The 26408-nt window shown below is 32.2% G+C and overlaps 1 long non-coding RNA gene across 2 annotated transcripts in view; it reads right to left on the bottom strand.

Moving 5' to 3' along the window:
- Positions 1-18426: 18426 nt before the first annotated feature.
- The window catches only part of LOC127153848 (uncharacterized), a 54855-nt gene continuing 46873 nt past the window's right edge, over positions 18427-26408 (bottom strand). Inside the window, exons 4-6 of one of the 2 annotated variants that reach the window (XR_007825347.1) lie at positions 23132-23197; positions 22016-22125; positions 18427-21846 (exon numbers count right to left, since the gene is read on the bottom strand). This is a non-coding gene — a long non-coding RNA (uncharacterized LOC127153848). Of the gene's footprint in view, positions 22126-23131; positions 23198-26408 lie in introns of both variants that reach the window. The other variant, XR_007825345.1, reaches the window with a different exon arrangement.

The following is a 26408-nucleotide window of genomic DNA, read 5'->3' on the forward strand; positions in this document are numbered from 1 at the left end:
GACGCGCTGATGTCACACTCTGTTGAGAAGCTCAGCGGCTTTTCCGCAGCCGTGCTGACGGAAAGATTTGTGCGAGGAGCGTGAGACAGAGACGGGGGGATTTTTTCTTCTGACTCACTCCCAGTCTATCCTCGGCGTATAAATAGATCCGACAGCGGTCCTGTACATGCCGTAGGGAGCACGGCTTGTGTTTACAGGAACAAAGTGAAAAAGAGGCTCGACTTCGGGTTGTCGGTCGAGTAAACTGTTTTTAGGCTACTGTTTGTATTTACAGGGTTGTTGGTGGATTTGTTTGGTATGAAGGCTGCTTTCAGATCTTGGGTGTGCACAGACACCGCACCCGATTTATCTGAAAACATAAAGCACACGAACGATTTGTCTGTTAACTTGAATAGCAAGTCAAGTTTTTTCTTAATTGTCAACAGGTGCAAGATTTTTTTTTTTTTTTTTGTGGTAGTCCACAATGTCATCGCATTTAAAATCGTATTTTTTTTGTAATTAAAAAAGTTAATAATGTAGAAAAAGGATAAATATAGAAAATAATACAAATACTAACAACAATAATTAGCTCTAATAAACGTGATAAAACAAACAATTGAATATATAAAAAATTCTAAACAAATAAAATATACTTAAAATATAAAAAAAGTTTTATGTATAAAATCTTATATAAAATAAATAATAAATACATAAATAATTAAACATAAGTAAAAACTATTAAACTTTTAAAGCTAATAGTGTATTATAATATAACGTAAAATAAGAAATAATAAAATAAAAAAATATATAAATATATACATTTTGATACTACACAATGTCGTTGCATTAGCCCACAGAAAAAAATAATTAATGCATAAATATAAAAAAAGGTTTTAAAAAGTATTTTAAAAAAATGGTATATTTTATATTTATTTTTAAAAATCAGGTAATAATATAAAAATATAGAAAATAATACAAATACTAACATAAATAATAACACAAATATATATAGTATAACATAAGAAAGTAATGAACAATTTAATGTTTAAACCATTTAAAATAATTTTAAAATATATTTTAAAAGTTTATTTATAAAATCTCATATAATATAAAATAAATAGTAAATATATAAATAATAAAAAAAAAACATTTTAATCTAATAGCATAATATATTATCATATAAAATAATAAATAATTAATAAATATATGAATTTGGTAAAGATAATGTATTATAAAAATAATGTGTTAATAAGCCCACATTAATAAAAAAATAAATATAAAAAAAGGTTAATGTATTTAAAAAATTAATATTTTATATTTATTTTAAAAAATCAGCTAATAATATAAAAATATAAAACAATACAAATACTGATATAAATAATAAATAATAAATAAGTAATAACATTAATATATATAATATAAAATAATAAAGTAATGAACAATTAAATGTATAAACAATAAAAATTAAATAATTTTAAAATATATTTTAAGTTGTATATATAAAATCTTATATAATGTAAAATAAATAAATATATAATATATTTTAATTTAATAGCATAATATATTATAATATAAAATAATAAATAATTAATTAAATATATGAATTCATTATATGTATTAATGAATAATAATATATAATTTTAAAATAAATAATAATAACACTAATATATAATATAAAATAATAATATAATGCACAAACATAATATATTTTAATTTAATAGCATAATATATTATAATATAAAATAATAAATAATTAATTAAATATATGAATTCATTATATGTATTAATGAATAATAATATATAATTTTAAAATAAATAATAATAACACTAATATATAATATAAAATAATAATATAATGCACAAACAAATATATAAAAAATGTATTTAAAATATAAAAAGTTGTATTTATAAAATCTTATATAATATGAAATAATTAATAAATATATAAATAATTGAAAATAACTAATGAAGTACTAAAACATTTGAATCTAATAGGATAATATATTATAATATATAATAATAATAATTAAAAAAGTATAAATATTGTAAAAAAAAAGTTTTAAAATATTGTATTATAATTATATTAATATAATTATTATTGAATTATTTATAAAAAATAATGATAGAAAATAATACAAATAGTAACAAATAATAACATTAATATAATATAAAATTAAAAAATAATGAAAAATTAAATAAATAAAAAAAAATAAAATGTATTTAAAATATAAAAAGTTTTATTTATAAAGTCCTATATAATATAAAATAAATAATCAATATATAAATAATTAAAAATGCCTAATGAAATATTAAAACATTTTAATGTAACAAGATAATATATTATAATATAAAATAATAATTAAATTAATATGGTAACAAATTATGTATTAATAAATAATTTGTAAATTATTAATGAATTATTAAAAATAAATATTTTTAAAATATTAAAAAGTTTAATTTTAAAATAATCTTATATTTTATTTTATTTTTATTAAAAATATATATATATATATATAATATATATTTATTTATTTAAATGTATTAAAAATTACTTATCGAAAAAGAGTTAAGAACAAAATATAAATTAATATAACTTAACAAATAATAAATAACTAATAAAAATATTATTGAATTCTAAATTAATAAAATATAAATAATTATAGCAAATATAAAATAACCAAAATGAAATATTTAAGTTTAAATACCGACACATATGATTTAATAGTACAATGTCATTGTATTAACCTACATTAAAATATACACAACTAAACAGACGAATATTAAAAAGTTAAAAATAAATGCATAAATATATATAAAAAACGCTAATATATTAAATTCGTAATATTTTATATTTCTAAAACAATTCAGGTAATAATATTAAAAAAAAGTATAAATATAGAAAATAATACAAATAATAACACTAATAAATAACACAAAATAATAAACAATTAAATATATAAACAATTCAAAATAAATATATTTAAAATATAAAAAAGGTTTATTTATAAAATTTTATACAATATAGATAATAAATATATAAATAAATAAAAATAATTACAAAATATTAAAACTTTTTAATCTAATAGTATAATATGCTATACATTAATATAAAATAATACATAAATATTGTAAAAATGTATGTTTTCATAAATAATTGGTTGATTATTAATACAATTTAAAAAAAGTATCCATTTTATTTTAAAATAATCTTATTTTTAAGAAATTAAAATATAATTAAATTAAAATACATATAACATTTATAATATTTATTTTTTTGCAATTTATTTTTGTTAATATTTTACTTTAAAAAGAGTTTTAAAAAAATATAGAGCTTACCAAATAACAATTAACAAATGATAAAAAATATTATTGAATTATAAATTAATAAAATAAAAATAATTATAATAAATATTTGACATTTAACAACCAATATATATGATTTAATATTACTTAATTTATTATTATTCATACTTTTTAAAAAAAAAAAAAAAAAAAAAAAAGGAGCTATGGCCACTTTAGCTTATCTTTGACTTCTGGACTCCCACTTTCCTAAAAGAGGCACCTCACTGTAAATAGTGTTCTATGACAGTAGGTATAGTACCGTATAAGGGGCTTGCATGTGTGCCTGCACCCAAACACTGGGTCAAGGACCAGCATCAAGTTCTAGGCTAGTTTGAAAACATCTATAAACAGAACTGCTGTTACTCAAACTTCCTAGCAGCCTTAGACAGCATGAGCAGGGCGTGTGGACTGTGTGCATGTGCCTGGATGTGTAGTCATTCTCGCAGGGCTCGGCTATTGTTAGCTACTGACTAGAGGGACGGACCATGATTTATCAGTTAGCATACAGTGTTGACATGTTATGATGTGTGTAGGCTTACGTATGGCTACACCTTGAGGTTAAAATAGTTCCCAGAAGTGAACTAAATCTGACTGACTTCCAGACATCCGGGAATATTTTTAATTGAAGCAGTGATTAATAAATAAAACCAAATATATATAATGACAATATATATTTATATAAAAACAACATAAGTTGTGTGTGTGTTTACTTCATCGACAATTTCTCATTGCTCGTTGCTTTTACTAGTTCAATCAAGCAGAATGTGTGTGGGTGTTTATTTGTTATGTGACAACTTTTCTCTTTTGGGTTTTGTGTATTTGTGTGTCAGAGGTGTTTACAGCTTCAGTTAAGGAAACAATACTGCAAATTACACGATTATTGGTTAATTGTCATTCAGGTGTGTACAGGTGCATGACTGCCAATAACCAGGGAAATTTGCATTCTCCACCTAAAATAAATATACAAAATAGTTTTATTTTTAAGATTTATTTTCAAGGTTGTGATGTGATTTCCCCCCACTGAGGGAAACACAATAAGTATCTTTGAATATAACTTGTAGGATGTAGTTGTTTCTTGACATTCAGTTTGTTTTTAAATGTTGTAGTTTTTTCTTTTCTTCAAATGTAGTTGTTTGTTCTTTAAATGTTGTTCTTTAATGTATTTTTTATTTAAATGTTTGTTCTTTTATCTTTAAAACTTTTAGTTTTTTTTCCAAAGTTAAGTGTTTTTTTTAATATTTATTTTTTCTTTAAATGTTATGTTTCGATCTTCAAATGTTAGATTTTTTTAAATGTTGTTTTTTAAATGTAGTTTTTTTCTTTAAATGTAGTTTTTCTTTATATGCTTTTTAAAATGTAGTTTAATCTTTAAATGTTAGATTTGTAATATTGTTTTTTAAATGTTGTTTTATCTTTAAATGTTGCAGTTTTTCTTTAAATGTTGTAGTTTTTTTAAAACTTGTTTTTAGGTGTTTTTTAAATGTTTAGTTTTTCTTTTAAATGTTATGGTTTGAGCTTCAAATGTTAGATTTTTTTTAAATGTTGTTTTTTAAATGTTGTTTTTTCTTTAAATTACATTTTTTCTTTAAATGTAGCTTTTCTTTGTATTCTTCTTGTTTTTAAAAGTTATTTAAATATTGTAATTTTATATTTAAGTTTTTAAAATATTATAGTTTGATCTTTAAATACAAGACTTTTTAAAATGGTGTTTTTTAAATGTTTTTTTTTTTTAAATGTTGTAGTTTTTCTTTAAATGTTGTTTTAAGTTCTTTAAATATTGTAGTTATTATTTAAATGTTTTTAAAATGTTGCAGTTTGCTCTTCAAATGTTAGATTTGTAAACATTTTTTAATGTCATTTTTCTTTAAACGTTGTTTTAAGTTCTTTAAATATTGTAGTTTTATATTTCAGTGTTTTAAAATGTAGCTTGATCTTTAAATGTTAATTTTTTAAATGTTTTTTTAAAATGTAATTTTTTCTTTAGATGTTGTAGTTTTACTGTAAACATTTGATGCTTAAATGTTAGAATTTTAAATATTATTTTTTTTATGTAGTTTTTTTTTCTTTAAATGTTATAGTTTCACTGTAAATGTTGATATTATGTCTTTAAATATTGTAATTTTATATTTAAAGTTTTTTTTTTCTAATATATATATATTTATGGCTTTTCACACCTTTATTATAAGAGGACAGTGGAGAGCTGACAGGAAGGTACTGGGAGGCGAGAGGGGAACAGGATCGGCAAAGAACCTCTAGGTGGGAATCGAACTCGGGTCGCCATGAGCGCAGTTGCGCTATATGTCAAAGCACTAACCACAAGGCAATGGGTGCTAACATATTTAAATGTTTTTAAAATATTGTAGTTTGGTCGTTAAATGTTAGATTTGTTTTTTAAATATTGCTTTTTAATTTTTTTTTCTTTAAATATTGTCGTTTTTCTTTAAATGTTGTTTTAAGTTCTTTAAATATTGTAGTTTTATATTTAAACGTTTTTTAAATGTTAGATTTTTTTAAATGTTGTTTTGTCTTTAAATGTTGTAGTTTTTCATTAAATGTTGTTCTTTTAAATATATTTTTACATTTTAAATGTTGTTTTCTCTTAACATGTTGTTATTTAAATACTAAAGTTTAATTTTTTATTTTTATTTATTTTTTCTTATAAGTTGCTGTTTGTTCTTTAAATATTGTAGTTTTTCTTTAAATGCTGTTTGTTCCTTCTAATTATTTGTTCTTAAAATGTTCGTTCATTCAAGGTTGTTGTTGTTTATTAGTTCTGTACAGTGAGGAGAACTACATGTTGATGCTATATTTATATACTTGAGATGTCTGTGTAGCCTATTAGTTTATTTTTTACACTTAAGTATATCCTAGCTTTAATTTAAGTTCATTTAATTTACATTTTCCAGATGGAGTGTTGCTGTTTGCTAAAATAGGGTTTGTCTGTGTGTTTATGTCTGACTGTTGAGTGAAAGAAGAAGATAACCATCTTTGAATTTGACTGTGACGGTAAGTTGTTTATTGACAATTTGTTGATATCAGTTTCAAAAATATAGGCTAGTTCTTGGAAGGTGTTTGGTGGTAGGCTACTTAGGAAACACTGTTATTGTTTGTTCTGTTAGTGTTGTTTATTATCTCAGTACAGTGAGGAGAACAACATGCACATGTGTAATATGACACGTGTTAGAACAAGACTTGTGAAATTCGTACACGTCATACAGCGATTTGCTTTATTATGTACCATGTGCACACTTCTAATGCAATACTGGCTTTTTTAAGACAAGAACCAGAATGAGTAACGTCCCACAGGCGCCGAGTAACGAAACAGGTGGTTGTGGAAAACAAGAAAAGGCTGCCAAGACTGTAAAGGGTATGTGCTGGCCAGTCCGCTGTGGTTTCTGGCTAAGCTATCGTTTATTAGCTTGCACATGTTGCCTTATTTTAGCGCTGGCGCGATCCCGCTCAGTTTATGGTTCTAAATATAGAAGTGCGATGACAGAGCGTGAGTGCACGAGCACAGCGAGTGATCATCATCTGGAGGGGACATTGACATCGGCCTGATCAGCTGTACAGAAACACCGCTAAGATTACAAGCTGAGAACATGCATTTAGCATCTGTGCTAGCAGTGCGCCTAATGTACCATTTCAAAGAACCATTGCTTTTTTTTTCTTAAATATAACAACGTTGTTTGTGTGTGTGACTTTCCTTTCTTTTTTTATTTGTTAGTTTTAACATTAATGTATGCTCCTCAGCTTATGCATTATATATCTACTACTTTAGCATTATGTTTACGCTTTTCATTTAGTGACAATTAGCTATTAGGCCACTGTATGATATATATTGTTAAATAGCTAGGCTACAATAAAAATATGTTTCAGTACTGGATTAGTTACATGTAAATTAGGGGTGAGTGGGGCACAAACTAAAGCGGGGTTAGTTGTAACACCCGTGGTTTAAATATTTCCACACAGCCTAGCTTACCAAATTTACGGCGTTTACTAGTTGCCATAGCAACACTATACAGGAAAAAAAGTGCGCCAAAATTCAAAAGCCTTATGAAGATATCGCTGAAAATTTATTTTACCATAAAAAAGTAAATTTCTGGCTGAAGTTTTTCATCTCAGTTTTTACTATTCACTTTAAAATGAGACAAACTGCTATTATTTTAATCTCCAATCTGTTATTAGTGTAGATTAATGCTTGGCAAACCAGCTGAAGACACGAACCAGTTTTATATTTCAGTCGCGCTGATGGGGACTGCGTTACAATCTGCCCTGCTATATTAAACTATGCTATTCTATGACAATAGTGATGTAATTTTCACTATTTACTTTTATGGATTTTAAAAAGAAACCACAAGAAACAAGTGAATAAAGACCGACAATCGATGTTTAAGTATGAGTAATTATTATTTCAAGAAATGTAAAGCATTTTGACTCGTTTATGTGTCTGGCGTTCTATGAGAGCTGTGTTTGGAGGGAGGGGAGTGTTTTTCTGAATGTCTGAATGTGTTTCATCTATTTGCGCACATTGTTTTCAACTATACTGTATAGCTGTGTTTTGCGATCATAACCATCCCACTCGTGGTTGCGATGTGTTCATTGTGAACCTCAAAAATTAGACATTTTTTTTATTCTTAAAAAACGGAACGATTTTATTTGAAAAGTTAATCATTTTATTTTAATGACAAACTATTTTAGTTTGTCGTTTGAGATGAGCAAAATCTGTGCAGAACCGATTACCGGTGATCACCGCGAGATGCATGCCGGTAAGAAATGTGTCCGAGTTACGTCCGCCTTGCTCTCATGTCATGCTGACCTGTGCCAAAAAACTCTCGCGACGGCGAGGCGGCTGTGTCGGATTGAGCAGTCGGGCGCAGTAGCTCTCCACCGACTGCGCTGACCAAAAGCACGATGGGAAACGACTGGCTGACGACACAGCTTAATGTTCATTAGTTCAGACAACCGTGATGTTGCCGTGCTTTTTAAAAAATGTTTTATTTTTTAATCTAATATCATATGGTTATGTGTTTAAATTATGCATGAATATTCCCAAACACTATGCCAGTGCGATTTCTGCGTGAGATATGTGATTGTTGTCATATTTCTATAAAAATCTAAAACACACGTTTTTATTAAAGTAAAAATGGATGATAAATACGCCTTTCGTATGGAATTATATAGCAAGCACTTTGAGTGCCTTGTTCATCATATTTATTTTCATATAAAAACAACTGAGCTGAAATTATATCATGTTTATCAGCAACACAGCACGTGCGTGTGATAACGCCATATCCACCTTTGATCTCGTAGGTATCTGTTCTACATCGAGAGGTCAGAACTGTCCGTCTTGACTGCACTTATTTCACTCCTCCCGTCACTGCAGCCGCCTACTCTCGCCTACATTTCAGGCGAGGCGTACCTCAAACGAGCCTAATGCTGCCACTCAGTGTGGCGGAGCCGCAGCCACTCCAGCTGACGGTGACGTCAAATGCACACCTCTATTGGTCTATATGATAACTATAAACTGTCTAAAGGCTAATATACCATATTACCTGGCGGAAGAGATTTTTATCCTATGTTTATTATATTGTGTTCATTGTAGGCGTATAAATCTGGTCAAATCATTATAACTTGTGGTTTATTGCTGTTGTAATGTTTATAGCTATATTGTACCATTTGGTGAGAATATAGGCCACATACGATTTGTTACTGATCTTCTTAACAAGTTTATGATTGACGACGTGTCTGGAGATGAGGTTATCTGTTAAAGGTTTACTCAGAGGTTAAACTTAGGATATAACCATTTCACTCGGAATAGAGCCTACCTCATAAGTCATTTACAAACCGTTTCTGGTGCTTGAAATTGTTGACAGCGATGAACTTATGGATTTCCCGCGCTTCAAGAGCAGTGTGAAGTTTTAACACCATTTCACGTCAGCAGTTCAGCGAAAACGTTTTAATCTCCTTGTAAAAAATTCAACTTGTGTAATGTGTGGCCGTTGATAAATAAAGAAAAAATAAAAAGAGATGGAGGATTGACGCGCTATATATTTGAGTCTGGGGCAAGCAGCTAATATTACTCAAGGTGGGTTTATTTTTTAAACTATTGAACTTTTCAGTGTTATTGCCCTGGCGATAGTTTATTGAACGTTTACTTTTTGTTGCAGGGCATGTCGTTACAATATATGGGGTAAGTTGTCACAATGGAACTCGCCATTAAAAACCTATTAAAGGCACTTCATCAGGCAGCGTCCCCTATAAAAACAAGTATCCTGTGAACACCTGCTCTTATATCAGGTCTATTAAAGTTTCAAAGCCAGGCACTAGATAAGCGGGTGTGTTTACAGTCAGCTTCTGTCCGGATTGGGTTACGTTGTCACTTTATCGTGACCTCGAAGACTCGCTGAGTTGTGCGTGATTTATGTACACTTGCGAGTTGCGACTGGATTGAAATCTTTTTGTTCAGTTGAAAATAAAGGTAATAATAACAATGAATCGAACATTAATACTGATCAAATGTAAAGCACATTTAAGCAAAACTGACGTTTCTGTATTAATGTGTTGTCTACCCGTTTGCAGTCTCCAACGACAAGATCACGAACACTCACACTGAGACATTTGCATGAAAATGCAGATAATGGAGGGAGTGGGAAGGTCACAGACAGGTGTTAACCCTTTAATAACCACAAGTGCACACAGAGGTTACGATGAGATCATAATGGAAAACGCTTGTTAAACAGAAACGTTCAGTGTACCGTGTAGACAACTTTTAACGTAAAACTTCCTCTTCAGTCCAGCTTGAACTCTGAAACTAACCTGTAAAAACAAGCATAATGAATGTTGGACCCTGTTTGCATAACACATATTAAGTATCGAGCACAATAGTTTGTTTTATGCTGGTAAGGCGTTTATTTACGTGCAAGTCTTAAAGGTACAGTAACACAAAGAGCCTGTTTCACAATAAATGACAAAGAAAATTATAACAAAATTACACATGAAACCTTAATAACATTGTAAGCATCAAATATGTTGTCTTTTAAAAATTAACACCTGTTGTGAAGGAAAAACAATCACAACAAAGTTTAAAGTTTTACATGTTACGTCGTTGTTTTGATGTTAAGATTAACCATTTATAAAACTGAGTCTGTTTTTAAGATGGTGTGGTAGTAAACACTTGTGTTATGTGACAAAGCAAGGTTCGAACATTTGCTTGCAGCTGAATCAGGGTTTATTGTTCGCAGGCCTGTCTGTGACCTTTAACATTTGACCTCAGGCAATGACTGAACTGATCTAAAGTCAGCGTAACACATTAATGAATATTGATGCAGCTCTGAGGAACAATACAGTAAATGTTTAACAAACATTGTTTAAACAGTCCTGAAGCTCGGTTTAGGAGTTATGCTCAGGTTTCACTGTTTGCAACAAATGTCCCAAATATTAGAGTGAATTATTATAATGAAACCTGATAAAGGGACTATGGAGTGCAACAGCCTTTCTAGAAGTCAGGGTTTTAGGGGGGAAAAAAAAAAAAAAAAAAAAAAAAAGAAAAATATACAAATATGATAAATAAAATAAAATTATAAAACAATATTTAAAAAAATATATAAACACTTTAAATATATTTTTGTATTGTTTTTATATTTAATGCTACTTATTTTTTAGTACTTGTGAAGTAGTAAGTACTTTGTGTTTTTACATATTTATTTGCTTAGAAATTGTAATATAGTGCTACTTTTTTTTTTTTTTTTTTTTTTTTTTTATTGTGGAATATTTTGAAGAGTTTGGTTGAGAAGGATAGGGTATACTAATTATAATTAGCGAAAAATGAAAGCAATTAGAGTCAGTGGAAAGTCCGCACCGTGAAACAAACACAAGGCGGAAAACAAGACACTTTGGTTTAGATTCAGTCAGCATGTGTCGAGGTCTCTGGAGAACAATCAGAGCTGCATCTGTGTAACATCAGACGTGAGACAGTGTGTGTGTGTAAGGTGAGAGTTCGAATGTGTGTGATATCTGTACAGATGAGAGAGGTGGATGTGAGACAGATGCTGTGTATGTGTGTGTGTGTGGAAGGTGAGCTTGAGGTTTCTCTGAGCTGTCTGAATGTGTTGTCGCTAAAAAGGAGAGACAGAGGACGTGTGTGTGTGTGTGTGTTTGTCGTTGCACAAACTGTGTGACTGACAGGATATGACATCACAGCTGAAAGAACGTGCGTCAATCATTACTTTTGCAATCCTTACTCACTATAACAGAAAAACAGAATTAGTGAAAGACTTGTTTGTTAATTGGTTTGTATTATATGTGTATTTTTACATTTATAATGATATGTAATATATTTTAAAATAATTTACAATATTTACTTTTAGTATATAAATTATGGGTCTAAATTATACCTTATGTTTACAGTAGTCAACATTTGAAGTGGATCTAAACCTTTCATCAAAGTTGTCCTAAAACCAAGACAATACCTGTTATTGTCTTAGGACAACTTTGATGAACTTTTTTGATCCACTTCAAATGTTGACTACTGTATATTTGTAATTGCAACATAATTAAACAATTTTATTTTTATAATAATTATAATATCTAAAATAATGTTATGTTTCAGTGTATTTTTAGGTTTATTTAAAGTAATACAAACACACACAAGTGTATATATAGGTATGTGTGTGTAACAATAAAACAAAGTAGCATAATAAAAATTTGTAATTATAATTTAAAACATTGTACTATTTTATATTGATAATAATGTAGAATTAATATTTAAAACTTATATATTTAATATATTATGTAAAATATAATATAATAAATAGGTATATTATACAATATATTTTTTAAAATAAAATATTTATTTTTAATTGTAATATATAAATAATTTAAAATATAGCACATATATAAACACTATAGGTATAACATATATGTTAATATTAATAATTATAAAGAATACAATAAAAAATCTAAAATAATTTACAATTTTATAAGGATTATCGTTTGTGTGCATTATATATATATATATATATATATATATATATATATATATATATACACACACACACACACACACACATATATATATATATATATATATATATATATATATACACATACATATATATATACATACATACGTACATATACAGTTTCATCTTTACAGTTTCATCTTTAGATGCATATTATAAACATTAAATATTATTTATGTACTATTAGCATTTACTAAGATAAAATAATATTTAAAATATAAAAAAATATTAATTGTGTAATATTTTATTATAACAATTATATAATTAAAGAATATTTGAATATAGCAAATATTTTTTAATTTTATATTTTTAATTGGTCACTATAATACAATTTAAAATATTTAACAATTTATAATGACAATAATGTAGTACTGATATATAACAGCGTAATATAATATTTAAAATATAATAAAATATGTATTTATATATTAAATTTATATATATATATATATATATATATTGTATATACTCACTTAAAAATGTTGGGTTAAAAATAACCCAACTAGTAACCCAACTATGGGTTGGTATAGCACCTTCCCATCTATGGGTTATTTTAACCCAATGAATTGGGTTAAAATTCAGTTGGGTTAAAAGTAACCCAACAGCTGAGTTAATTATTTAGATTCATTTATATCAGTTTTTATTTATTATTATTTTTTTTAATACAAATACACTATAACACTACTTTGTTTTCAAATAAATATTTTGTTTATTTAAATATACAAATATTTTTTTACAAATATATTTTTAAATGTAAAACAGTCATACTGCAAATGTTTACAAAATAATTGTACAAGAATGTGAAAATATAATACATTCAAAACACAAATATGCACACACAACTGACATATTTTCAAGATGTACACTGAATTCAAAACCAACAAATGTGACTCTGGTCCACAAAACCCGTCATAAGGGTCAAGTTTTTTTGTATTTAAATGTAAACATCATCTGAAAGCTCAATAAATAAGCTTTCTATTAATATGTGGTTTGATAGGATAGAACAACTATTTGAAAATCTCAAATCTGAGGGTGCAAAAAAATCTAAATATTGAGAAAATTGCCTTTAAAGTTGTCCAAACGAAGTTATTAGCAATACATATTACTAATAAGAAAAACTGTTTCAATATACTTATGGTAGGAGATTTACAAAATATCTTCATGGAACATGATCTTTACTTAATATTCTAACGATTTTTGGCATGAAAGAAAATTTGATATTTTTGACCCATACAATGCAATTTTGGCTATTTCTACAAATGTACCCATGATACTTATGACCGGTTTTGTTGTCCAGGTTCATAAATGTGTATCAATTCATATTTATTTATATCAACACATACACAAATGTGCACAAATAAAACAAACATAACGTACAAAATTTTATCAATAAAACAAAAATAAAAAATTATAAACACAAGTAATAATAATAATAATAATAATAATAATAATAATTATAAAAAAATAAAGTAAATCTGCTGGCTGCTGGACTTGCTGATAATCAGCAACATAAGTTTTTATGGATCAATAAATACAAAGTTTCTAAGGAAGAGGTGATGTGTTGAAAGAACTCCTGGAACATTAAAGACTGTGCTGCAAATGGGTGCAGAGGAGCTTTGGGTTGTTGATGTCATACATGTAGAAATGTTTGAAACAAAGATCCACTGCTTGTAGTAAAGTCTTCTGTTCCACTGCTTCACCGTTGAAAATGTTAAAAACTTGGGAGGAGTTGGAGTTAGTGCAGCAATGCTGGTGTCATCCGGTCGCATAAAACTTCCTTCATTGACTCCTTCCTCTGTGATAAGATGAAGCAGAAGAAAAAACATTTTACAGATAAACTAGAAACATTTTTTCATAATTGTTGGAAAACCTACACTACTAATCAGAAGTTTTTTAAAGAATTCTTTTCTACTCACTAAGCCTGCATTTATTTGATCCAAAATACAGTAAAAGCAGTAATATTGTGAAATATTTTTACTATTTTAAATAACTGCTTTCTATTTTAAAAGCTTTGAAAAGACTGGACAATTACATTTTAAAATATATTCAAATAGAAAGCGGTTATTTTAAATGCTGTATTTTGGATGAAATAAATGCAGGCTTAGAGAGAAGGGAATTATTTAAGAACATTAAAAATCTTGCTGTCCAAAAACTTTTGACTGGTAATGTATATGGATCACTAATATAAATAGTCTACTTACCTTGAAATATTTCAGTTAATTGGCATGTGGATGTTTAATGTATGAGATTTCAGTGTTGTAGTTTTCCCTTCACTGAAGAACCCAATGTCTAAAAACAAGTATAAACACATTTAGTACACATTTAAAAAACATGCAAATCTGTCATAGCTTTATAAGAGAAATGGCTGCAAGTAGAGGCGATTCTAATATATGCATAAACAATATTCAATGTAAATAAACCATAAAAACACATTTAGTGTTATTACAATTAGTGCTCGCTTTCCAAACAACTGACGCTTGTCCTGTTTTGAGCAGCAGGCGTCGCCGTTGTGTCACGAACGATTGGAAGCAGTGAATCATTTTGCGAAGCGATTCGTTTAATTGATTCGAAACTTTGAAAAGCTTCGTTTCTCCCATCACGTCTTTCTTTCGGGAAAATCTGATTATTTTTAGACTTTTCTAAACAGAGAATTCACCGAATTTGAGCGCATCTCTCTGAGCTGCCGCTGAGCTCACGTTACATACTGGACCGAAGTTGAAAGGTCCGTGCGGCACGGTTCAAATCAACAATTTCTCATTTAACATTAGCCATTTCCCATATAAAGTTAAATGTGATAACCATTAATGCGACCAAAGAAACTGTAGTCAGAAACCGTATGTCTAGAACCCTTCATCAGCTGTAAAATAATACTAAACCTGTAGTAATGGTAGAAGGTGATTTCAGTAACATAAGTAGTCCTATATACATTTCACCATACATTATTAACTTTAGGTTACTGTAATACATCTCTAAACAGTTTTACAACTTTCTGCTAATGTTTATTTACTTTATTACTGCTAGCGACCTAACTGGGACAGCTAAGTTAACGTTAACGTTTAGTTATTCGTTTACAATGGAGCTCATTCTCCGCAGTAACGTTACAATACACGGATTAAAGGAAACTACAACTTCGTTAAAAAAACAAACATACAACAACAAAAGTTCAGTTCTGAAGTGCATTTCACGTTCTTCGTATAAGTATAATGATATAAGAGTTATCAAAACCCTGTTACTCACCTCACACTGATGCAGCAGCAGCTTCTTCTGTCGTCAGTCACTGTCGTCCGTTAAAATTTGAACTGTCGCGGCGGGAACCAATTAAACCCAACGCTGGGTTATTATTAAAAACAACCCAACGATGTTTAAAAAAATAACCCAACGTTTTAGAAAATAACCCAACACAGTGACCCAATATGTGTAACCCATCTATTGGGTTAAAAAAATAACCCATCTATTTTTACTGTGTAGCTATATATAATATAATTACAAATATTTTCCAATTTTATATTATAGACAATAATATTAAGAACCCCCTGGCTGCGGTTTACGGCTAGAGCGCACTTTGCGCTGTTTTTTTTTTTTTTTTTTCTTTCTGCTCTGACAGCAGACGCATGTAATGACACAGTGTCGTCGAATCGGATCAAAGGGTCACGCTGACGGAGAGCTCACGCTCGCTCTCGCAAGAGTGTATAATAACAAAATTATACAGCTGTCAGTGCTGTCTATAATACATTGTGGTGTGTTTCTCTGCATCACTCATTTCCCCATAAACACACATCAATCAAGCTCCCGCTCTCTTCCTGATCACACGCTCCGGCTCGGCCTGCTTCCCGAGATAAATAACGCTCCCGGAAAACCGTCAATGAACGCGGGCGGAAAGCAGCGCTGCTCTTATTCCCGAATATTCATAATTTATGCCTCTAACGACGTCTGTGCTTTATGTGCTGCAAACGAAACCTCGTCTAGAGCTTTTATCTGCTTTTGCGCGTTTGTTTAGTTGACTTGTTTTATTTATTAGTACGTCTTTTGGTTCTTTTAGTACTGAATTAAAACGGTGTCGAAGTTTTCATCTTTGCCTTTGAGTGATAGACCGCACAACTGTATCTATTATGTATGAATATCTTTTTCACATCTCGTAGTGCTCGTATTGAGAGTTTGACTTGGCCTAGCGAACAAAAACGGGCAAGAAAATCCCATAGATTATGCTGATTTGAACCGATAGCAATCTAGAAAGTCTAAAAACCACACAAAGCATCATATTAACTATAACAGTGTGCTAAAAACACCCAACCACATCTAGAATAAAATAAAGTGTTACATATTAATTTATAATAATGTTAATTATATCACACATTTTATATAATATTTAACTATACAACTTATTAAACAACGTCACTAATCGTAGTAACTTAATTTTATATAATATTTAAGTACACAACTTGTAAAACTACGTCACTAATCATAGTAACGTTATTTATAATACCCGCGTTTTTTTCCCCAGCTCTTCTGACAGACTGAACGCGATTGACGTTCATATTGTGATTGCTCATAACAGATTGTGTGCTCTATGTTGTCGTGGTTAATCACAGCGGATGTTAATTCTGTATATAGTGGTAGGCGCTTCTCTAATAATAAGATAAAGAAGGAACCGAGAGCCAATCAGAGACGGCGAGAGACAGCGTGTAATTTTCTGCTGCGGTTGTTTCACACTTTTTTGTGTCTTTCATCAGATCTGTCAGCAGGAGTTGGGCTGTTGTAAAGCTCTTAGGATTTTTTTTTGTGCTCCGAGTGGACGAGATCACTGAGATATAAACACACATGCTAACTCACAGCGCACTAAAAACCGCCAAACATCACAGTGAACGCTGACAGATTTTCTTGCTGCTGCTTTTTCTTACTGTTCGTGTATTTATGTTTTTTACTTTTCCGAAGAAAAAGTTAGCACCAACCATGAAAAAGATGTGTGTGGTTTTTAACAAGCTGCTAGCTAGTTTGCAAGGTGAGCTGGGTAGTTTTAAGCACGTTGCTACGTGGTTGCTAGGATGTTCTAAAGTTACGGTGAGATAACAGAGAAAATGGTTTCAAAAATGTCACTTTGTGATTGCTAAGATGCTATGAATAGTCTTTAGCAAGTTGCTATGGTGACAATAATTATTTCAAACATATTACTATATGATTGTGTTACGACCCGTTGTCTAGGGGTTGGATGCGCGTGCGCATGTAAGTGACGGGATTCCAGATACAACAGATCACCAAAACACAAAACCATAAAGTTAAATCATTTATTAATGAAAATAGATAAGAAATATATTTATATAAAGAAATGGAGCAATGGTTTCAGGGTGACCCAAGGCCAAAATAACAAACAAAATCCAATAGAAAATAAAGTCATATAAATAACCTGTAAATAAAGAAAATAAAATTACAGATGACTTCCCTTACTCCCTAAACGAAAACACATCGCAAAAACAATTCAAAAAATAAAAGGGCAGGTCACCCCTACGCTCCAAAAACTCAAGCAAACTAAACAAATGTCCTCCAAAACAAACTAGGGTTCGGGTTGTAACTCGAACCACAGAATAGATCTTATACAATATAAGTTAACAGAATGCGGACACTAAACAAATCAAAAGAAAACGATCAGTGATCCGTTGTAGCGCTGGAATCCGGAGCTCCACACGCCACGACGCACATGCTTAAAAATGAGCTCGCCATGTTTCGAAAACGCCGCCCTTTTATCAGCTGACTCCAAGTTCATCAACCACGTGATCCATCGCTACGCCGGTACCTGTACACACACATACACATAAGCACATGCACATACACAAAGCGAATCGCGCAGATGCGAGGATCGTAACAGATTGCTAAAGTGTTCAAAAGGGTTCTTAGCATGTTGCTGTGTGGTTGCTAAGGTGTTCAGAATGGTCTTTAGCATGTTGCTACGTGGTTGCTAAAGTGTTCTGAGTGATTTTCAAGCATGTTGCTATGCGGGTGCCAAGTTATGCTGTTGCTAGGGTGACCAACATTAATAGTTTTGAGCATGTTGCTTTGTGGGTGATAAGTTGTTGTGCTGTTGCTAGGGGGATGAAGATTAATAGTTTTTAACATGTTGCTATGTGGTTGCTAGGGCACTTTGAGTGATATTAAACACATTGCTATGTGGTTGCTAAGGTGTTTAGAATTGTTTTTTAGCATGTTGGTATGTGGTTGCTAAGGTGCTCTGAGCAGTTTTTAAGCATGCGAGTGCTAAGTTGTTATGCTGTTGCTAGGGTGACCAACATTAATAATTTTGTGTATGTTGCTATGTCGTTGCTAAGGCATTTTGAGTGACATTAAGCATGTTACTATGTGGTTGCCAAGGTGCTTCGACTGATTTTTAAGCATGTTGCTATGCAGGTACTAAGTTATGCTGTTGCTAGGGTGACCAACATTAGTAGTTTGAGTATGTTGCTATGTGGTTGTTAAGGTGTTTTGGTCTTTATCATGCTAAGGTGCTCTAATTTTTTTTTTAAGCATGTTGCTATGCAGTTGCTATGCAGTTGCTAAGGTGCTCTGAGTGGTTTTTAAGCACGTTGCTATGCGGGTGCTAAGTTGTTATGCTGTTGCTAAGGTGAGCAACATTAATAGTTTTGAGCATGTTGCTATGTGGTTGCTAAGGTGTTTTGAGTGATATTAGGTACATTGCTATGCAGTTGCTAAGGTGCTCTGAGTGTTTGTAAGTATGTTGCTATGCAGTTGCTAAGGTGCTCTGAGTGGTTTTTAAGCATGTTGCTATGCGGGTGCTAAGTTGTTACGCTGTTGCTAGGGTTACTAACATTAATAGTTTTGAGCATGTTGCTATGTGGTTGCTAAGGTGTTTTGGTCTTTAGCATATTGGTATGCAGTTGCTAAGGTGCTCAGGGTAGTTTTAAGCATGTTGCTATATGGTTGCTAAGGTGTTCTGAATGGTTTTAAGCATATTGCTATGCAGTTCCTAAATTGTTATGCTGTTGCTAGGGTGACTAACATTAACAGTTTTGAGTATGTTGCTATGTGGTTGCTAAAGTGTTTTGAGTGATTTTAAGTGTGATGCTATGCAGTTGCAGTAAGCACGTTGCTAAGGTGTTCTGAGCATCCTTCAGCAAGTTTCTACATGGTTACTAAGGCATTCTGAGGGATTTAATGCATGTTGCTACTATAACAGTAAGCGCTTCTGAGTATGTCGTCATGCAGTTGCTAAGGTGTTCAGATCATTTTTTTCAACTCGTTCATCTGTACATTATACTATCCATCCATCTGCCATATATTTTATATAATTTTATTTTGTGGAATTAAAAAACATAACGCTGTAAAACATTATGAAGCGTTAATATATTTTTCCGAACAGACCCTGCGAAAGCTCCGCGGAGATGGATGATGTAACCCGTCGTCACGGTAATGGAATCTCCCTCTGCAGACACTGATGGATCTGTTGCCGTGGCAGCCATTGCCGCCCGCTGACATTCCGGCCTGCCCCCGTCTGACGGCGGGCACTGCCAAGCACTCTGCCTGCTGTCACAGAGCGGGGTGTGTGTATATGTGTGTGTGCGTGTGGTCTGGGCCTCCAGCCAGAGCGCTGGCTGACAGAGCCCCCTCACGCAGCTCCGCTGAGAGGACCACGCAGCGCTTGAGAATACAGAAGAGGCCCTGTGAGCGAGCTGCGCACCAGGGCAGCGGGTTCATTGTCTCTACACACCGTTTCCTAACCAGGCACGGGACGACAAGTTTCTAGTGTAAAGTAAAACCGACAAAAAGTGACAGCCAGTTGGTTGTGATTTATGTTTTATGTTTAAGAATGTCACGTTGCTGTTGTTGTTGGTCGCTAGCCTAGTTAGCATTGCATTGTTAGCCCCGTACAGTGTATAGTATCCTGCCTGACTGGACTATTTAACCGGAAGTGGATATCATACGTGCCACTTTTTTACAACAGAAATTGTATGTAGATAAAAAGTATAAAAGTAGTATAAAAAAAAGTTAATTATTACTTTTTATATCACAATTTAATATTTGGACAATTCAGACTTTCTGCACGAGGGCGCCTTCCGGTGTCGACAATGAAATCAGACATGAGAGTTTAAAATTCCATAATTGTGCAGAATTATTATGTGTCATATTATCAAATGCGTACTGTCCATTTTTAAATATCCAGTTTCCCACAGGCTTACACTTTATGTGTGGCGGGGCTTCCCCCGTGGGATGTATATACCGGTTCACATTTACAACTCTGTGTGTTTGCTGCGCAAAACCATAATTCGATTTTTTTCATGTTGGTTTGAATGAAAATCAAATTTATTCTTTGCCACTAGGTGCCGCTTTTGGAGCAGTAAATATAGCCGTTTTCCCGGTAACGGCTGTACACAAAGCAGCACTGCGATCACAAACGCTGCTTTATCAGACATTACAGGCATAATGAAATGGAAAATTTCCTGAAGACAGTCCCTTTCCTTCAGATAAACACTATAAAACAATATATACAATATAAAAACTCTAGCCCCGCGTTTTGATTTTGAAACGTGCAGTGCTCATGTTTCTTCAGCGCAGTCAAAGACTTTTAAAAAATATATATTTGCATATATATCAATACCGGTATAATGCGACACCCCCAATTAACATGATAACGATATTTCATTATTTAAATATCACAATCATTGCCAATACTGGTACATTACAACACCCCTAATTGACACACTAACAATTTTTCGATATTTCGTTATTTAAATTTCACGATTATCATCAATAATGGTATATTGCGACACCCCTAATTAACACAATAACAATTTTTCGATATTTCGTTATTTAAATATCACGATCATCGTCAATACCAGTATATTGAGACACCCCTAATTAACACCATAATATTATTTCATTATTTGAATATTATGATCATGGTCAATACTGCTATATTGTGACACCCTCAAATACCACTATAACGATATTTAATTATTTAAATATCACGATTATCATCAATACCGATATATTGGGACACCCCTAATTAACACCATAACATTATTTAACTATTTTAATATTATGATCATCGTCAATACTGGTATTTTGTGACACCCTAATTAACATGATAACAATATTTCATTATTTAAATATCACAATTATCGCCAATACTGGTACATTACAAAACCTCTAATTAACACGATAACAATTTTCTTGATATTTCGGTATTTACATATCACGATTATCATAAATGCTGGTATATTGCAACACCCCTAATTAGCACCATAACTATTTTTCGATATTCCATTATTTAAATATTATGATAATCGTCAATACCAGTATATTGCGACACCTGTAATTAACAGGATAACAAATTTTCAATATTTCATTATTTAACCCTTTCACATGTAAGTTTAAAATGTTCTAGCTGAGGCCCCACAGTGAGTTTTTTTAGGCGACCGTTATTTTAGAACGTATTGCCTTACTGTTTCCATGGCGACGCTTCATGCTTGTCACGTGACACAACGCAGCCACAACAGACCTGTAAGACACATGGATCGATTTTATTTAGTTTCTCTTTTTTTATTTTTAATATTCACAAATGCTGGCTAGATTATGGAATATATGATATTCCGATTCTGAAATATGCGCAAATACATGTATTTGGAAGTTTAAACACTTTTAAAATGATCGCGTTAGTTGGTCTATACCGGGTGATGGGGGCCGCCATGTTAGTTCACGCTAAATCCGAGCTGTGGGATTTACAGCCCGCAAATTCATCCTCTCCTCCCGAAAGACATTAAAGTAAGTCTCCGGTGAACTGGGAAAAGAGCAGATTAAACTTTATAGTTACCTACACATTGTGTTTATGATATTAATAAAACAAGTTGTCAGATTATATTCGTAGGATCATTATTGCCGCTCCCGTAGACATAAGCGTGTGTTTTTACAAACTATAAATGTATTGTTTTGCTAGTACTTATGTGTATTTAAATGTCTGGAACCTAAAATAAGCATTATATGGTTGAAAACACTGAATAGTTGAGATAATATGACAAGAGATCAGCGAGCCTGATCTGGTTTAGCGCCAGTCAAAGTGGGAACGCAGATTTGAATTCAGCAGCTGATCACGTGATGTGCTCAACGTTCTAATCACAGGGGTGTGATTGTATGCTTTAGGGACCAGCCAAGAATGATCACACCGGTGTGATCGTACGCATCAAAGGGTTAAATATCACAATCATTGCCAATACTGGTACATTACAAAACCCCTAATTAACACAATGACAATTTTTTGGTATTTTGTTATTTAAATTTCACGATTATCATCAATACCGGTATACTGTGACATCCCTAATTAACAAGATAACGATATTTCATTATTTAAATATCACAATTATTATCAATACCTGTAAATTTCAAAACTCCCAATTAACAGGATAACGATATTTCATTATTTAAATATCATGATTATTGTCAAGACCGGTATATCGCGATACCCCTACTACATACTATAAAAAATGTTTCATTTAAATCAACACCTTGAATGACATGGGAGTAAATAAATTATTTGGAAATTTGTATTTTGGAGTAAATTAATTCTTACTTCTCTGTTCGTATAGAATTAAAACGATTTTTAGAACTTTAACAGGCCTTTAGAGTTGCTCCATTGCATCTACTCTCAACAAATGTTGATGACTCTCTGTGAAAATGTTGCTTTGTCACTGCAAATCTGTCCATATTTTTTTATATTTGCAAGTATAGGTGACGCATACAAAGAAATCCAATGGATATAAAAGACAAAAAGTGATTGTAAACACACGCACCAGCCGCTAGCATTCAGCGCTGTAATCAGCAGCACATGTGGCTCCTTCCTCAGGAAGTCATAAAGCCTGAAACATAAAATAGACAAAAAACATTGAAAAACGTCACATTGTGCATTTTATCCCAATCACCAACCACCAAACAACACTGACTGACTTTGTCTGTGTAATGTATGTGGATGTAATAATCACAGCACTCATGCTCTATTTAATTCCCACACACCGTGTGTTTACATGTATTCAGATGGGACTCTATGCTGGATTGCACACAACTGCCCCTCTCGTTCTGTCTGGTGCTGCTCTCTAGTTGACATTTAAAGGCTGACAGCAGACAATGAGACTTTAAATCCCTATTGGACAGTCAGTCTGTCAGTCAAATTTGGCCAGCCAATGGAACTGATCTTATACTACACACAAATAAAGGCTGCATGTGTACTACTTAGTGTTCGTTATATACTGTACATTACACTCTTTAAAATAAAGGTTCTTTATTGGCATTAACAGTTTTAAGAAGAAAAAAAAGAGCCAGTTTAAGACATTTCTATGCATAGTTGAATTAAAAATGTAAAATAGCCAATTTTTATTTTCAAAAGATAGTTTATATGGCAGAAATAGCAGTGTAGCATGCTTTTCTAAATTCAGCATTGCTTTGTAGGATACAGTGATGCATGCAACATGCTTCAACCAAATGGCAAATGTCAACTGGGTGTTTAATAAATCCCTACACTGTACACATTATACATACTGCAAAAATAGTACAAGTAGTATGCTAGTATGCTATTCCAAGTAATAAAACGGTTGCCATGAGTTATATCTCTCCTGTCTGATGAATGCACCATTGTGTGTTTGAGATTAGCCCTGTAATTCTAGCAGGAGATGGAACATTAAAGATGAACAAAAGCGTCTGACAGGTCCAGTTAAACTCTCTCTCTGTCTTTGTGTGTGTGTGAATCAGCTGAACTCTAGACCAGTACTGCATGAAATTTGGTATAGCACTTGCCAGTGTGGTTTACCGCAGCATGTGTGTGTGTGTTAGCATGTGTGTACGTGTGCTCGTCGGCAGTAGCAGCCACTCGCAAGCCTGGTATTTCCCTTGGGGAAGTTTTTCGCTGCTTGTAAGTCTCATGTCTTTGATTTCGTGCGCTGGAGGCAGAGGAAAGGAAGCAGCCGAACGCTGTCTCGCTGCCTCTGTCAACTCGAGCTCCCTTAATAAGAAAGACAGAAAAATAGAAAGAAAGAAAGAAAGAAAGATTTTCATTTAAAGCCAGTTCAGGATGTAAATGGATAGATAGATAGATAGATAGATAGATAGATAGATAGATAGACAGATGGATAGATGGATAGACGGATGGATAGATAGATAGATAGATAGATAGATATAAGACAAGACAGACAGACAGATGACAGATGGATAGATAGATAGACAGATGGACGGATAGACAGATGGAACAGATGGACGGACAGATAGATAGATGGACAGATGGATATATAGATGGATAGACGGATGGATACATAGACAGACAGACAGACAGATAGATAGATAGACAGACAGACAGACGGACAGATAGACAGATGGAACGGACGGATAGACAGATGGATAGATAGAAAAAAAGACAGAGAGATAGACAGACAGACGGATGGATAGGTAAACAGACAGACAGATAGATAAATAGATAGACAGACAGATAGATAGATACACAGACAGACAGACAGATAGACAGACAAGAGATATAAACAGACGGACAGACAGACAGATAGACAGACAGACGGATGATAGGTAAATAGACAGATAGATAGATACACAGACAGACAGACAGATAGATAGACAGATAGATAAACAGATAGACAAAGACAGATAGATAGATAGATAGATAGATAGATAGAGAGACAGACAAGAGAAGAAACATATAACAGACAGACAGACAGACAGATAGAGAGATAGATGGACGGACGGAAGGATAGATAAATAGACAGACAGACTGACGGACAGACAGATAGATAGATGGATAGACAGATAGATAGATAGACAGACAGATAGATAGATAGACAGACGGACGGATACATAGACAGACAGACAGACAGATAGACTGACGGACGGACGGATAGATAGACAGATGGAACGGACGGACGGACAGATGGATAGACAGACAGACAGATAGATAGATAGATAGATAGATAGATAGACAGACGGACGGATACATAGACGGACGGACGGACGGACAGATGGATAGACAGACAGACAGACAGACAGATAGATAGATAGACAGACAGACAAACGGATACATAGACAGACAGACAGACAGAGACAGACAGACAGATAGACAGACGGATGGATAGATAGACAGATGGAACGGACGGACAGACGGACAGATGGATAGACAGACAGACAGATAGATAGATAGATAGATAGACAGACAGACAGACAGACAGACAGACGGATAGATAGATAGATAGATAGATAGATAGATAGATAGACAGACAGACAGACAGATAGATAGATACACAGACAGACAGACAGATAGATAAACAGATAGATAGATAGACGGACAGACGGATGGACAGATAAATAGACAGACAGATAAATAGATAGATAGACAGACAAGAGATATAAACAGACAGACAGACAGATAGACAGATAGATAGATAGATAGATAGATAGAGAGATAGATGGACGGACGGAAGGATAGATAAATAGATAGACAGATGGATGGATAGATAAATAGACAGACAGATAAATAGATAGATAGATAGATAGATAGATAGATAGATAAGTAGCCTGGTTCACTGACACAGATCTGGTATATATGGAGAGGGTGGGTGGGTTTTTCCGTGTTGAACTACATGGGTGGAAGGAAATGAGAGGATTTAATGGCACGGACGAGCAGCATGTCCTGCCAGGCGCACACACACACACCAGATCCTGCCAACTGTTTATTTGTCTGCCTGTTCGCAGGAGCCGCAGCACGACACGCTCTGATCCTCTGCGCCAAGAGCCGACACGCAGACAGCAAAGGAATACAACGCGATCCAGGAGTCTGGAGGAAACTTCGGCCCACAAAATACATTCTCTCTCTCTATCCATCTCTCTGTCTGTCTTTCTCTTGACATTATTTTATTTATAGTCATACTGTATTATTGACATTCGGAGGTTACCAAATTAATTACTGTGCATTTGGTAAATAAAATTGATCAGGATGTAAAACTCAAACCTGCACGACACTCATGTGACGCAATATGTCACTTTGCAGCACAAATTGCTGATTAAACATTATGATCTAAT

Source organism: Labeo rohita, chromosome 22, assembly GCF_022985175.1.
Source record: "Labeo rohita strain BAU-BD-2019 chromosome 22, IGBB_LRoh.1.0, whole genome shotgun sequence".
NCBI lineage: Eukaryota > Metazoa > Chordata > Actinopteri > Cypriniformes > Cyprinidae > Labeo > Labeo rohita.